The sequence below is a fragment of the Neopelma chrysocephalum genome, unplaced genomic scaffold (assembly GCF_003984885.1).
Source record: "Neopelma chrysocephalum unplaced genomic scaffold, ASM398488v2 Primary Assembly neopelma1_43, whole genome shotgun sequence".
NCBI classification, from domain to species: Eukaryota; Metazoa; Chordata; class Aves; order Passeriformes; family Pipridae; genus Neopelma; species Neopelma chrysocephalum.
In genome coordinates, this window is record NW_020897702.1 from 15,880,221 (window position 1) to 15,895,739 (window position 15,519).

Below are 15,519 nucleotides of genomic sequence, written 5' to 3' on the forward strand. Positions count from 1 at the left end.
AAAGCACTGAGCAATAAGCTGTATGTTGACACAGGCAGGTCCTGGCAAAGCTCCAGGCATGCAATGCATGCTCACTGCCTGCACCATCCTTGCTGAGTTATTGGCAGGATCCTGCATCACACCACTGACCAGTGCCACACACCAGGGCCCCAACAGCACATCTATCTTCCATTCATATTTTCCACGTAGAAGGAAAACGATGGGAACTGTTGGCAAATACAGAACTTCTGCTAACAAAGCACAACACCTGCTGATGGGGGAAAGAAAAAAAAGGGGGAAAAAAATTAACTAAAACTGGGCTTATGATTTAAAGACCAGAAGACACAGGTTTATTCTCTGAATATTTTTTGTCCCATTACCAGTCAAGAATTACTGGATCTGCTATGTCAAAAAAAACAGGACTTTCATTATGCTTTCTGAAGTGTTATTTTTACATGTTTTGGTCATATTTTTTTTCTGGATGCTTCTCTGATGCTTAAGGAATGATAAGGATTCCTTACTGCATTGAAGAGGTTTAAAATGCAGTGCACAGCCAAGCAATTTGGGAATCAATTGCTATGTTTCTAAAGTGAACTTTAATCTAGAAATGCTCATAAAAATCATATTATGGCAGACGGAAACAATAATGTTAATTAAATAATTTGCATTTACATAGCAATCGGTCCCGAGGGCCAAGCATATAGTAGCACAATTCACATCAAGTACACCACGTGCTCAGCAGCAACAGATTTTAAAGGTTTGACCTGAAGAAACCCAAGTGCATGCAACACCTGCTTTCCCTTGTACCTTGTGGCCTCAGCCTTTACATACCTAATCGCAGCCACCAGTTTTGGGCTGCCACAAATTATATAGCAGGACTTTCATGCTTTGTGGTTAGCTGCCCGAGAAGTATCCATTCCTCCGGACTGTTCTATGTTTTCTTTTTCTAAGCCACAGTACACAAGTGGCAACAGGTTTTTGTGTAGCAAGATGCTCCTGCCAAGCACAAGCACCTTGCTTAACTCTCCATGCCAGGTTGTCTTCAGCTAGCTGGGTGCAGGACAGTTCCTCTCCAGGAAAGAAACACAGACAGGACTGTCCATTCTTACACCTTCTTTCATTTGTTCAACACAAGCAAAGATAACTGCAGAGATACTTAACACCCACAGTCAGTTCCAATTCAATATTCTTGGTCAGAGAGGATTTGTACATGACAGAAATAGAACTGCATTACAAGAGAAATGAACTCTTTCCAAGATCCTGTCCATTTACAGAGCAATGCCAAGCTCCTTATATTTATGCAGGTCTCTTAACAATTTAGGAAAGAAGTCACAGTGGCAAGAACCAGAAACACTGAAAGCACACAACTGCTTTAAATGAAACTTTCAAGATAAATATATATATATATACACACACACACATATTTTTAAAAATTGTAGACTAGCTTCATTTGTGGTTTTTGTTAGATTTTCTGCCCCATTTATTAGCTCTTGTCAGGGAAGCAGCACTAGCTAATTTCATTATTTGTTCTCAGCCAATTTGACTTTTTGGCTTCCTTCCTGTGCCCTAAGAGAGTTGCTCTGTTTCCAAAGAAGGGAAAGCAGCCATTGCATTACTGGAGATCAGACAGTTTTCCCAAGTCCACTTTAGCTCCATGAGAGGAAAGCTTCAAGGCATTGCTGGGGGAACATATCCAGTCCTCATCTTCTTCTGGCTGCTACACAAACACATTGTACACACAGAGGCGCAAAATGAAACACCTGCAGACTTTCCTTGTAAGTGGGCACTTGACATTGCATGAAGCCAAAAGACTTCAGCTAGTCCCAAATAGAGGTAGCCTTGACCTACATCACCAGTAAGACCCCATTATATCAAAAGCATGTATTAAGTAATGAAGATCTTCATAAGCACAAAGATCCCAATCTCTTGCAACAATACCCCTGTAGCAGGCCTATCTTGCCTCTGTTTCTGGGGGGGAGGGGAGGAAGCCCCCAAACCCTAAAAAAATATAAATAAGTAATAAAAGGTAGGTCTAATGTAAATCCCACAATTTTCAAAGGGATTTGCATATGGCCCAGTGCTGCCATAGCATTTTTCACATATGGTGGGCATTAAAGGAAATAACCAGATCTTGAAATTAGAATTGGGTGTCCCTTGTGGCAGTGCTGAGGAACTGAGCCTTTTTCCTTGCCCCTTTATTTTCTTTTCATCTTCAATTTTGTTTGCCAACTGCTAACTTAATATACAGGAGTTAATTTCTTTCCTGACTCAAGGTATCACTAGGGGAATATTAAGTGTTACTGTGGCGGCTGCAAGTCATTACATCTATACAAAAATTAACCTATGGCACTAACGTTTTTACTTCTTTTCTCTTTTCTATTTTATTTATACAAAAGCACCTGCCTCATTACTACTGTAGTTGGAGCAATTGCTAATGCAAATAACTGAAACTCTAACTACATTAAATATGCAAATGTAAAGCTTTTCCTTAAATCAATATAAATAAAATCCAATTTCTTGAACTGCAGAAGTATGAGTTATCTTAAAGAAATGCAGTATACACCAAGAAGAAATGTTTTTCCATCCTACCCACCTTCATGACAAACTTTTCATATGAAATCAGGCTTCCTATTTAGGCCAACTTCTAAAGGAAAAAGGAAAACTACTATTTATATTTCAGAAATATAAAAGTTAAAAGCATATCTATACTATTTTCCAAGATGTTTGGTGTACACAAGCAGCAGGGAAAATTAGTCTGTGCTGAGCTCCATGCTGCCATTGCTTGATTGCAGCTAGTACTCAACATATCATTTAAGCACGCTGAGGTGTTTCTACACTGCAGTGTATTACTGGGCCCCACTGCAGTCATACCTGTGAGGTCATCCAGTAAAGAAACAAAACTTTCAGGCATGCGCTAATCACAGAACTTTGTAAAAAACTATCCAGCCATTCTCCATTCAAAACCATTTAATCCATTCTGGGGACACAAAAGCACATTTTCCAAGACTCAATGCCCACAAAAGATCTTATCAAGAAGCCTGGCACTAAGAGATGCTGTGCATTTCCACCTCCCCTGACACCAAAAATGTACATGATGATGACAGAGCACGGACAGCAAAAACATAACAAAACAAACCCCTCAAAGATGCTGAAAACAGAGTGTATGTTAAAAGATCATATATGGTGCCATCCTAATGGACCCCAGCAAACTTCCTAACATATGGCAGACTTCAGTTTCCAGTCTGAAGATCAGCTCAAAGGAACTCCAGCTCCAGCCACTAGCCCAACTAAATGCCCCTATGCAAATACACATAACATGGGAAATAAAAAAGAGGAATTGGAGACATGGGCAGACCTGCATGGTTATGATCTTACTGGTTTCACAGAGATGTGGTGGGATGGATTCTATGACTGGAGTGTTGGAATGAAAGGATACAGGCCTTTCAAGAAGGGACAGGCAAGGAAAATGTTATCCTCTATGTCAATAACCAGCTGGAATGCATGGAGCTCTGCCTGGGTGTAGATGGGGAGCCAACTGAGAGCTTATGGGTCAGGATTAAATGGAGGGCAGGGACAGGTGACATTATAGTGAGGGTCTGCTACAGGCACTCAACCAGGAAAACTGAGTGGATGAGGCCCTCTATGGACAGACAGAAGCAGTCTTATGTTCACATGCCCTGGTCCTCAGGGGAGTTTCAACTATTCCAATATCTGCTGCAGGGACAACACAGCAGGACATAAGCAATCCAGGACGTACCTGGAATTCATTAATGATAACTTCCTTCTCCAAGTGATAGTGGAGCCAACAAGGACATGTGCTACGCTGGACCTCATTTTCACCACCAAGGAGAGGCTGGTGGGGAATATGAAGCTCAAGGGCAGCTTAGGCTGCATTAACCATGAAATGATGGAGTTCAAGATCCTTAGGGCAATGAGAAGGGTGCACAGCAAGCTCACTACCTTGGACTTCAGGAGGGCAGACTTTGGCCTCTTCAGGGAGCTGCTCAGTAGAGTACCATGGGATAAAGCCCTGGAGGGAGGAGACGCCCAAGAAAGCTGGTTAATGTTTGAGGATCACCTCCTGCAAGATCAGGAGTGATGCATCCCAACAAAGAGAAGTCAGGCAAAAACATGAGTCCTGCATGAATGAACAAGGAGATCCTGAACAAACTCAAACAGGAAACCTACAGAGGATGGAAGCAAGGACAGGTACCCTGGGAGACATACAGAGAGATTGTTCCAAGCAGTCAGGGATCTGTTTAGGAAAGTTGAAGCCATAACAGAATTAAATCTGGCCATGGACTTTAAGGGCAACAAGAAAGGCTTCTTTAGGTACATCAGTGATTAAAAAAAAAGACCAGAAAAAATGTGGGCCTTTTCCAGAAGAAAATGGAAGACCTGGTTACCTGGGTCATGGAGAAGGCTGAGGTACTCACTGACTTTTTTGCCTCAGTCTTCACCATCAAGCGCTCCAATGACACTGCCCAAATCACAGATGGCAAAAGCAGGGACTGGGAGAATGAAGAACCACCCACTGAAGGAGAAGATCTGGTTTGAGATAAATTTGGTGGCCTTCTACACTGGGGATACAGCATTGATGGATGAGGAAAAAATGATAGGTATCATCTACATGGTCATGTGCAAACTGTTAAACACTGTCCCATATGACATCCATATCTCTAAGCTGAAGAGACATGGATTTGACCACTTGGTAGATAAGGAATTGTCTGGATGGTTGCATTCAAGAGTTGCAGTTAACAGCTTGATGTCCTAGTGGAGAGCAGTGACAAGTGGCATTCCTCAGGGAATGGTATTGGGAGCAGTACTTTTTATCATCTTTGTCGGTGACGTACAGTGCTGACAATGCAAAGCTGTGTAGTGTGGTCAACACAATGAAGGGAAGGGATGTCATCCAGACGGACCTGGACACGCTTGAGAGGTGGGCCTGTGCAAACATCATCAAGTTCAACAAGACCAAGTGCAAGGTCCTGCACATGAGTCAGAGCAAACCCAAGCACACACAGACTGAGAATTGACTGAGAGCAGCCATGAGGAGAACTTGGGGGTGTTGGTGGATGAAAAACCAAATTTAAGCCAGAAATGTGTGCTGGCAGCCCGGAAAGCCAACTATATCCTGGACTTCACAAAAAGAAGCATAGCCAGCAGGTTGAGGGAAGTGATTCTGCCCCTCTGTTCTGCTCACATGAGACCCCACCTGGACTACTGCTTCCAGCTCTGTGATCCTCAGCATATGAAAGGCATTGACCTGTTGGAGTGAGTCCACAGGAGGGCCAGGAAGATGACCAGAGGATGGGAACACCTCTCCTATGCTGCAAAAGCAACCAACACCTTAGCTAGGCAATGCATCCCATTTCAAAAAAGATGCCTGAAAAGAATGGACAAAATCCTGCTGGATACCAACCTTTCTTCTCCACAAGCTACATAAGGGAGGAGGATCATGCTACACTGCCATCTTGTAAATACTGATGTCCAGCCAGATGAAGCCCAGCCTGCTGGATGACCCACTCATTCCAGAAGCACCACAGGACAGCAATACTCTCCATATACCTAGTATTGATTTGGGTTAGAAAAATTAATCCCTGGGTCACTGAGGGGCAGCTAAATGTTTTCAAAAAAATGGACCTAATTAAAAGCATAGCTATGCAAGAATGTGAAGTACAGAAAGGTAGGAAATTACAGTGTGTTTCTCACTGCTCTTGTGTATTTTGCTACACTGAGATTAAAGGACAGGTCACTTCCCTCCCAGTTCTGAGAGAGAGGGATATGTATTTACTAAGGCAGTTACACAGAGCAAGTTACAGCTGGGAAAGGAACGTGCTACCAGTCACCACCTTGATTCACCTTCTGAAAGCCTGAAAATTTACCTGACACTTAAAAACTGCAACACACACATTTCCCAGCCCTGTGTGCCCTTCTACTGCATCCTCCTTCACCATTCACCAAGCTCACTTGCACAGACTTGTACTCTTTTTTAACTGGGAACTCCTCCAGCCAGGAAGTGCGTGCCTCCCTTTCCTCTGAGCATGGCATGACTACCAAAACCAATAACAGTGCCCAGACACAATTTAAGTGCAACTCAAAGGACATCTCCACACCAGATCTGCAGGGATACATGAGACTGCACCCCCAGGCAGCAGGTCAGGAGAAAGCTCTTCATCAAGTGCCAAGCAGAGATGCTGCTCTCAGGTCCTGCGGAGGGACAGGGCATTTTGGTCAGGGCTACACTACAGGCCGTGCTTCTGATCAGATGTCTTTTCCCTCTGGTTTGGCATACTGCTAGCAGGGAGCTTGCAGCAGTCTGCCATCACAAGCCTTAAATAGTCTGAAATGCTGTTTTCCTCTAATGCAATGGTGTTATTGTTATCATTTATAAATGAAAGCGATCAGGCAACCATTCAATACTACAAATTTTTTTCTCTTAATTTCACAGGACCAAGATCTTATATATTCTATTTCAGCTAAAGCTCTGACTCATTCCCTGTCCCAAGCACCTATACTGCAGCAGATGAGAAATGGAACACTGCAGCACCTAAGCGCCTTGAGGCTAGAGTTTGAACTTGAACCTCACTGCTCTCTTCTCCTAAAGCTATTTCCAAAGCAGCTTAACAAGTGGGAACTTTTTAATGTATTTAATTTTTTGCATCCTTTTCAACTCTACCTACCTTCAAATATATGATCCTTCACAAAAACCTCTAGGGATCCCAACTTGTGATTTATTGGGATAATACTGTAGTGTAAAAGTACAGTGTCAAAGTTTGAGGATATGAAAAATGATACAACTTCTGGTCCACTGATTCTCCCTTTTCTGTAACACACTACTAGTGCACTACCCTAAGACAATATGACTGCTTTTCTCCCACTATTCAAACTGTCTAGTATCCATCCACAAAACTGAAGTAGATAACTCTTTACTAATTTTGTTTAGCATTTTTCACAGTGGCACAAAATCTAATGAATCCCAAAGCATTTCTTAGATTTCATCACTCAAGCTGCCATTAGCAAAATTTGATCATCACATACATTATCTAATTACTTGTTTTTGCTAGATCATTACAGTGAATCTAAAGCAGCAAGGTTGATAATGCCTAGACCCAGCAAAGATGTAAAATAAGTGAAGCAAGGACCACCAGGAATGGTGGGGAAGACAATTTTTATTTTAGGTTTACTCAGGGATGATGTTTAACCAACAAACAGTTTATTAACTTGTACCTCTATTTTCAAAGATACTGAAATTCAATTCCTTAATGACTTCACTGCAATCTGTTGTTCTTTATCATTTCAGAATAGCAGGCCATCAGATTCTACATAACCTATCCAAAAAAAAGTACTGTAGGCTGTGGCATCCATATCAGGAAATTCCAGTCTTGACAGCTTACAGAAAGCTGGAATAAAGCCTCTGTCTTTTCCTCTCCCTGGTTTTGACACAAGCTGAAGATTTCTGACATTAGGCTTCAAAACGAAGCTGTCTGGTGTCATATGTAGATAATGGGAGTCCCTGTTCATATGCCAATTCTGCAAAATCGGGATTGTCTCCTGCCTTCTCTGGTTCACAGCCAGAAAAAAATTCTTCACTGAGAGGGTAGAACAGGCTGTCCAGGGCAGTGGTAGAGTCACCATCCCTGGTGGGTGCGGTGCAGAAAAAACAGTTTTCCCCCTAGAGTTATAAAATGGTAACCCCCCCAGGGGGTGGTGACCTTTGGGGTGGAGCCAATGAGCGCTTCTGCAAAATATAAACATATCACCCAGACCAGAAAAGAAGGTTGTTGTAGTTGTTGTGGGAGAAGAGTTGGCCATGTTCTAAGCCACGTGTTGAGGGGCCCGGAGCCCCACTGGAGGCTGGGCCCACCCCAGCCCCCAGCTGGGGGGCTACAGGGACTTGGAACAGTGTTAGACTGGGCTAAGTATCTGTAGCTGAGAAGCTGGGAGGTTTTTTTTCCCTCCACCGTGGACAGCAGGAGTAGCAGTGGCAGAACAGCAGTGAACGGAGGCTATGGCTGAAAGCCAAGAGATAAGAACTGAAGAAGCAGCAAAGCCGGCATACAGCCAAGGAAGACACAGAGATCTCTAATGGAAAGAGAGAGAGCAGGACTAAGCCCTGCAGAGACAGAGTTTGGGGTAAGAACTGAAAACCAAAACTCCCCAAACCCCTCTGAGACCTCCTAGAAAGGAGGAGGAGATGGACTCTTACTTGAGAAGAGTCTTGTAGTGCTACAGCACCGAAAAGAGAGGAGCTGAGAAGCTCAGGCTTCCTGGAGCTGGACCGGGATGGCCGAAGGAATGCGGAAGAGGGCTTTGCCCCCTCTGCTGCTGCTAAGCTAAGCTAGCAGCCTGAGATCAGAGCACAGGAGCTCTGTAAGAGAATCTGAATCCCCTGAGATAAGGACCATCACAAAGGCTTCTGCACTTCGTTGATATGACATGGTGAAGTGACCTTTGTCCTGGTAAACGCAGCCCATGGAAGAGAAAGACCCTCGCCTGGAGTCAAAGGGTCGAGAGGGGCTTGGAGGCCTCCCTTATGTGTATTTGGTAAAAGTAATCCAGGTACAGCTGCTGCATGGGAGAGAGAAACTGCTGCCCTGGAGAGACTGCTGCTCTGAGAGTGGAAAGGATCTCTTCCTTCTTCCCTCCTGGACTTTTATTTGGAGGAAGAAGAGATTTGATCCATTGTAAATACTGCTTTATCATAGAAAAGACAGTTAAGATTATGTGTGTGATGTACTATAATATTTATTTGTACAGTCATTGTAATATAATCCCTTCCCCCCATATTGAGTCTCGTGTTTTTTTGTCTGGAAAACCCATCTCACACTGGGTTGAGATGTGGGAGGCAGGCTTGGACTCAAGAATTGGATTTTGGGGCTCTCAAACCATTACACTGGGATTTAATAGACATGTAGATGTGATGCTTAGGGACATGGTTTAGTGGTGACCCAGCAGTGCTGGGCCAATGGTTGGACTCGATCTCAGAGGTCTTTTCTAACCTTAATGATTCTATGATTCTCTGGTTCTATGAAATCATACATAAAATGCAGGAGCAGGAATCACTGATTTCAGAGCAGAGATCTTGGGTGTTCTATGCTTTCTCCTTTTGTTGGGCGATTTCAGCCTGAAGGCTCACAACACCACTTCTGGTGGGAAAGGTCATTGCCAAGTGGTAGCTTAGCAACACCTGAAGAATTGTGGCAGTCAGAAAGAACCACAATGTTTTGTTTTGTTTAAGTTAACTTTTTAAGAAGTGATGGAGAGTCCTCAGAACAGCCAGTGACATTCCTCACAGGAAGCCAGTTAAGGGGATTTCTTTTTATTTCTTAAGTAGTTTGCATATTTGAGCCAAATGAAGCTAGGAACTAATCTGGAAAAATACTGAATAAACATAAAAGAGCTACTTGAATTTCTCCCTGGTCATGTGTTATATTACACCAAAAATTCCAACTTCCACAAGAAAATACTGGGAGGTCAGTGCTCTTGCTCAGAGGAGAACCTGATCTGTGCTCCATTTTGTGCCACTTTGCAGTCCCCAGCTGCTCCAGCCAGGGAAATGAAAAACACAGTCTATCCACTTCTCGCACTGCACAAGTGGAGGAGTGTCCAGAGGCACTAGCCCCAAACCCTTCCACACCATGGAGCACAGGTTAGTGTGGCTGGAGATCCTCTGCTGAGCTCCGATCGCTGATGCATGAATGCAGATCTCAGTTCCGGCTGCACATCAAAGGGTTTGCCAAACATTCTCTGATTATCTAGATAATAACTGCATTAACCCAGTCTTTGAGGGACTTTGGGCATATTAAAGGCTCAAGCTTTGCAACTTCGTGTTATGGGGTTGGGTCCCTACTTTGTTTGCTTCCCTGCCAGCCCTCAAACTGCTGGCTACCACTGCTTTAAAAGGAAGAGCAGGGGTTTTCCACACACCATGCAATATCACTGCTGAAATGCAGGTGGTGCTATGCTGTCAGTGCCTCCTGGGCTGGAAGGTCTCTTGGTACCCTGAAGTGGTTTCTGAAATTCAGGCAGCTAGATACTGAGCACACACTTCAGCAGCCAAAACTTTAAATGCCCTTTGTGCTTCCATCTATACTTTGACTCATCTACCTGAAGCATTTACTCTTTGGCACATGGGCAGTCTGACCAGTCTGCACAATGCTTGGTGCCCAGTCATATCAAAAACCTTTAGGGCCTACTGAAATAGTAATAACAATAGCAAGGAAGTCAACTGTTCGGTTCCAGCATCTCTTCCCCAGTCAACTCATATGCCAGAAACAGAGACATAAAGGAAAGGGGCGAGAAACAAATTCGACCGGTTGGATCCTCAGAGCCTTCAGGTCTCATCACAGCCCTACAGCCGTACAAACAAATGCCGGAAGGGCAGTCTGTGACCTACTTTCCCTCCCTTGCGCGAGGAACTGTGCTATTGTGAAACTGCCACTGAATTTCAGCTTCACAATGATGACAAGAGGGACTTCAAGCAACCACACAGTGTGTGGCTGATGGTGAGACAGCAGCCGCTGCCCTGGCACCTATGTCTTCTGCCAAGGAGCCTCCACCATGCCAGGCTCCAGCTGTCACAAGGGGCAGAGGTACAGCCCTCCGGAGCAGCATGGCAGCAGGCTCACACAGCAACCTATCCACCTCCCCAGAACTGTTGTTTCCTCCTTCCTTTCCCTCATGAACTGTGTGGAAAACTATTCCTAAGTGCCGGCACTGAAGTTTCCTGCACACCCCCCTGTGCCTTTGAGGACCTTTACACTGCCTCCTTGCTGTCTGGCTTGGAGATGACTGTACCATCACATTAATGCCACTGCCAGCCATAAAGGCCAACTTATCCTGGGCTGCATCAAAAGAAGCGTGACCAGCAAGTTGAAGGAGGCGATTCTACCCTTCTACTCTGTCCTTGTAAGACCTCACCTGGGATCTTCAGCACTAGAAGGATGTGGAACTGTTGGGAGTGAGTGCAGAGGAAGGTCACAAAAATGATCAGAGGTCTGGAGCAGCTCTCCTACAAAGACAGGCTGAGAAAGTCGGGGTTGTTCAGCCTGGAAAAGAGAATGCTCTGGCAAGACCCTACTGCAGCCTTCCAGTACCTAAAGAGGGCTTATAAAAAAGAAGGAGAGCAACTTTTTACCTGGGCAGATTGTGATCAGACAAGGGGGAATGGTTTTAAACTAAAAGAGAAGAGATTTGGGTTGGATATTAGGAAGAAATTTTTTTACCCAGAGGGCAGTGAGGCACTGGAACAGGTTGTCCAGAGAAGCTGTGGGCACAACCATTCCCAGAAGTATTTGAGGCCAGGTTGGATGGGGTCCTGCACAACCTGGTCTGGTGGAAAGTGTCCCTGCCTATGGCAGGGGGGTTGGAATAAGATCATCTTTAAGGCCCCCTCCAACCCAAATCATTCTGAACCAGGCAAAGCATCGTGGGCCACCTATGACCACTGGTATGTGCTGCTTATAGGGGTCCCACTGAAGCCAGCCCTACAGCTAGACAAACTCAGATACAGAAAATTATTTGAACAGTTTAAGTCGGAAATATTGGTTCTTAGCACAGCTCTGAAGTGACCTAATGGGTGCTCAAGTGTGGCTTTGAGAGTCTAACTTCAAGCACACAAATCTGACAAAGTGGGCTGAGGGCCCTTGTATGGATCTCAAAATCAGCTGTGCAGTATCTGCACCGCACGAGAGCTCACACCAGACAGCCGAGCTTCCTCCAGGCACGCAGGAAGCTGGTCCTGCACAGGAGCTCCTCTGCCTTCTGTGCCCACATCAGCTCCAAGCAGGGCATTTTCAGGTAGTTATTGAACAGTGCTATCCCAGTGAAAAATACTCCAAACCAAAACCAGTCCACAGACTGAAGAGGGTGAGCTCAGCCCATTTGCACAGACACGCTCCTGTTGCAATCAGCGTCAGCAGCTTCTGCATAGCAAAAATGCCTCTCCTTTGTCTGGGCAGGTTTGAACCCAGGCTCACAGAGACCTGGCCATTTCAGATTCCAAATCTCGTTCATCTTTGAGAAGGATGAGCTGGCCAAGCAGCCTTTCCTGAGGGCTGATGACAGTGTTTCCCTGCATTACCATTTACCACTTACCCTTGCAGCCTGAGGGAAACCTTCAAGTCCATACTGGTTAAAAACCAGTTCAAATGGGGGTCTGTTATGTTAACTCCTCCAAGGCAAGCCTCATCCAGTGCCTCCATATAATATTAAGTTAAATGGAAGGGGAATAAGAAAGGAAGTCTCCTCCCAGTCTTACAAAAATACATTGATCTTTAGATGTTTTTCTTTTCCCTCCTAAGACTACAGAATAAGAAACAGCCATAACTCCCACCAAACACTGCACCTAACTATCCTTGTCCAAATGCACTGAAAGCTATTTTAGTATTCCGATAGTTTGATACCTACTGAGGGTAGCAAAGTCCCCTGGAGAACTCCTCCTCCTTTTCCTGCAAAGGGACTTGTGCAATATATCTTGGTACTGCACAATCCCCTTCTTAGTGAGAACACTATGCTATTAACATAATTATCTGACTAATCTTTCAGCCTCACTTAGCATTAAACTAGCACCTGGATGCAGAATGGTTTTTCCTCCAAGAGAGTGCACCTCAAGTGTTTATCCAGCACACTAATGCAAGGGATACCACCAGCAGTTCAATTGGTGGTCAAGAAGGAAAGGAAACAGTACTGCTGAGCACACCGGGGACAAGCAGGTATTAAAAAATACAAAGTAAAAAACGTAATACTCATCCTTTATACTTACCATCTCCTCAGGATGAGACAATTCCTATTTTATAACACAAAAAACCTCCAACTTTAAAGGAATATATTGAAAATACACACATAAGAGTGATTTGAGTGTCTCACAGAATTTAAGGTCAAGAGCACACTGCTTGACTCATCAGTTCAGGCCAAATGGCTCCTGATCAAGTGCACTATTTTCAACTGAGCTACAACACCTCACAGAGAGGCACCCAGTGGTGAAAGCAGCTGACAGCCATGCATCACATTTCTGGATGAGTTCTTCCCAATCATTAATTGCACTCACTGTGAAAAGAAAAATTCAAGTGTGCCTCATTTCCTTCAGTTCTGCTTTCCACAACACTGGGTCATGTTACACCTCCACCTGATACACTGAAGCACCACCTAGTCTCAGTAATCTTCTCCCTATGCAGTTACAAACAGACCATGAACAAATACGTTTTCATTATTACTTTCACTTCCATCTGAGAGTGGGATGTGGGGTTGGGGTTTTTTTTTGGTTTGTCTGAAAAACAACGCCTACTTTCTTGCTTGCAAAATTACAGGGTTTGGTCATCAGGTGAAATTTCTGTAAACTCCCGATTTCCATTCACATTGCCTCCTCCAAAGCTTTTGTTTTCAAATTACTTGTTCATAAATGGTGCAAATAATACGAGAAGTCAAGACCCTCCTCCCATTTTCCAAGCAACAAAGGTGAGTGGAACATGCACAGTAATCAGAAGGATATGGAGTAATGTCTGCTACTCACTGTTAATAAAACGCTGGCTTTGTATAGGTCTTCAGAGAAGTGAAGCCTCTGATACCTCAACTGAAAGATTTGCCTGAACCAATGATCAGAATAAGGCTCTGCTGCAATGTTTTAAAACTTACTGTGAAGCTGTTTAAAAAAAAAAAGCCACCAAAACACAAGACAGTTAGAAAGCATTCACACTCATTCGGCAAACTTCAGTAAGAAAGGATAGTTCAAGATAATTATTGCCAGTAATATGCTAGCAGTGTACCAGCACCTTCTGCTGTTCTCCACTCCCGTGTGAGGCTGCAACGTAACTCAAATGGCTCCTGTAACCTTAAAACAATTCTCTTTCCACTTTTAACGGACTCTTAATAAGACAATATCACAGGAAAGAAAGCTCGTCTTGTTTCTCCTTTCCCTTCAACCAAGTGTAAAGGAACAAAATGAAGTGGGAGTTAAATATCCTGCCACCAGGACAGACATCACAGAGCACCCAGAGGACTCACAGCCTCTCCCCTCATACTATCACACCATCCATTACCAACACTATATTTAGCTTATGTAATTAATGTAGCTACGCACATAGGCCAGTAACAGTATCTTCAGAGCAGACTGTCCCTGTCACACATACAGGGGGAAAAAAATTCAAATTAATTTTATTACTGTGTTTACAAAGTGATATGCACCAGAGGAAAAAAAAAACAACTTTTAGTTACACTTAAGCAACAATCTGCCCCCCATCTTCAGCATTTCAAGCAAAACACACAAACAAAATCACATTCTCCATCTTGTTCCTGGCTTTTGTTGTTGTTACATGCCAGCAAAATCCCTTCAGGCATCTTCAACAACCATGAAGGATATTACCTTTAACAATAGGAATGGGTAAGAAAGTACTATACTTCTGTAAGGACCAGGTCTGCTAAGTGTAACATGTATCAGCCCCTCATTTGATCTTCCATTGTGTAAATGTGTAACTAATGGTGCTTAATACTAAACATAAGTGATATTATGGAAATCTTTATATGACAGCAACGCTGGGACACTGGTGAACCTGAAAAGAACACCACAGTGTGCTACCATCCATGCATACTCCTCTCATACTCCCAGCAGAAATCTCCCGAGGTTGGCAGAAGCTCCCTCTCCCTGGTAAGAGATGACTTCCTACCCTTCTCCAAAGCAGTGAAGGGCTCAAAGACAGAATCACAGTGTCAGTTTGTGTAGTTAGCATTGCCCTGAGTTACAGACTCAGTTTGAAGGCTTTTCACTGATTTCTTCTCTCTTTTGCATATACATTATCAGCTAGGGCGGATGGTCTCACGTTATGCCCATGGTATTTTACTGCAGCCTGAGCAATCTGTCAGGCACGTCTTGAATCCAGCAAAAAATCCATCCTCTTGGACACTAGAAATGTAGAAATACAAACTGAAGACAGTCTACCATGCCTCTTTCCATAGGACAATCCATGAACTTGTAAAACTTGAGAACCTGATCAATATGTCATGAAGTAAAAAAGGAATGATGGCAGCCCACCTGGTTGATGGTTGCTCCTGACATGCCTGTGCTGAAAAGGTTCAGTTCACTTACACAGGAGTTCTCACCCTCTGCCCAATGCTGACTGATTTGCAATGCAATCATGCAGTCTGGTGCCCAAACTTTAAAATTCTTTTATTTTATTCACCTCCTTTGTTATTTTTTTGTTTTAACTCAACTCCTGAATTACAATCTCTCCGGGCGTTAGTAAATTCCATCTCGATTTATCAAGCCTCAGGCTTTAACCAACATTATTTAATATCTATGCCATTTGTTACCATCGCTAGCACTGAAATCATTGTAGCCCTACATGCTTATTGTCAGATTAGTTTAGTCAACACAGTGGATATAATGAGGCACGATGTACTTCAGGGTCATCTTAATATTAGAGAGAGCCTCTGCCCCCTGTAATCACTACAGCACACAGGCATGTCTGCAATAGTGCTTCAATGAAGGAAGATCTAAAGGCTGGAACTCAACATATCCCCAGCTTCCATTTATACTATCAACAC

The 15,519-nt window shown here is 43.8% G+C and overlaps 1 protein-coding gene across 1 annotated transcript in view; it reads right to left on the bottom strand.

The window, feature by feature from the left end:
• The window catches only part of FAT3 (FAT atypical cadherin 3), a 405,538-nt gene that overhangs the window by 364,194 nt on the left and 25,825 nt on the right, over positions 1-15,519 (bottom strand). The window lies entirely within an intron of this gene.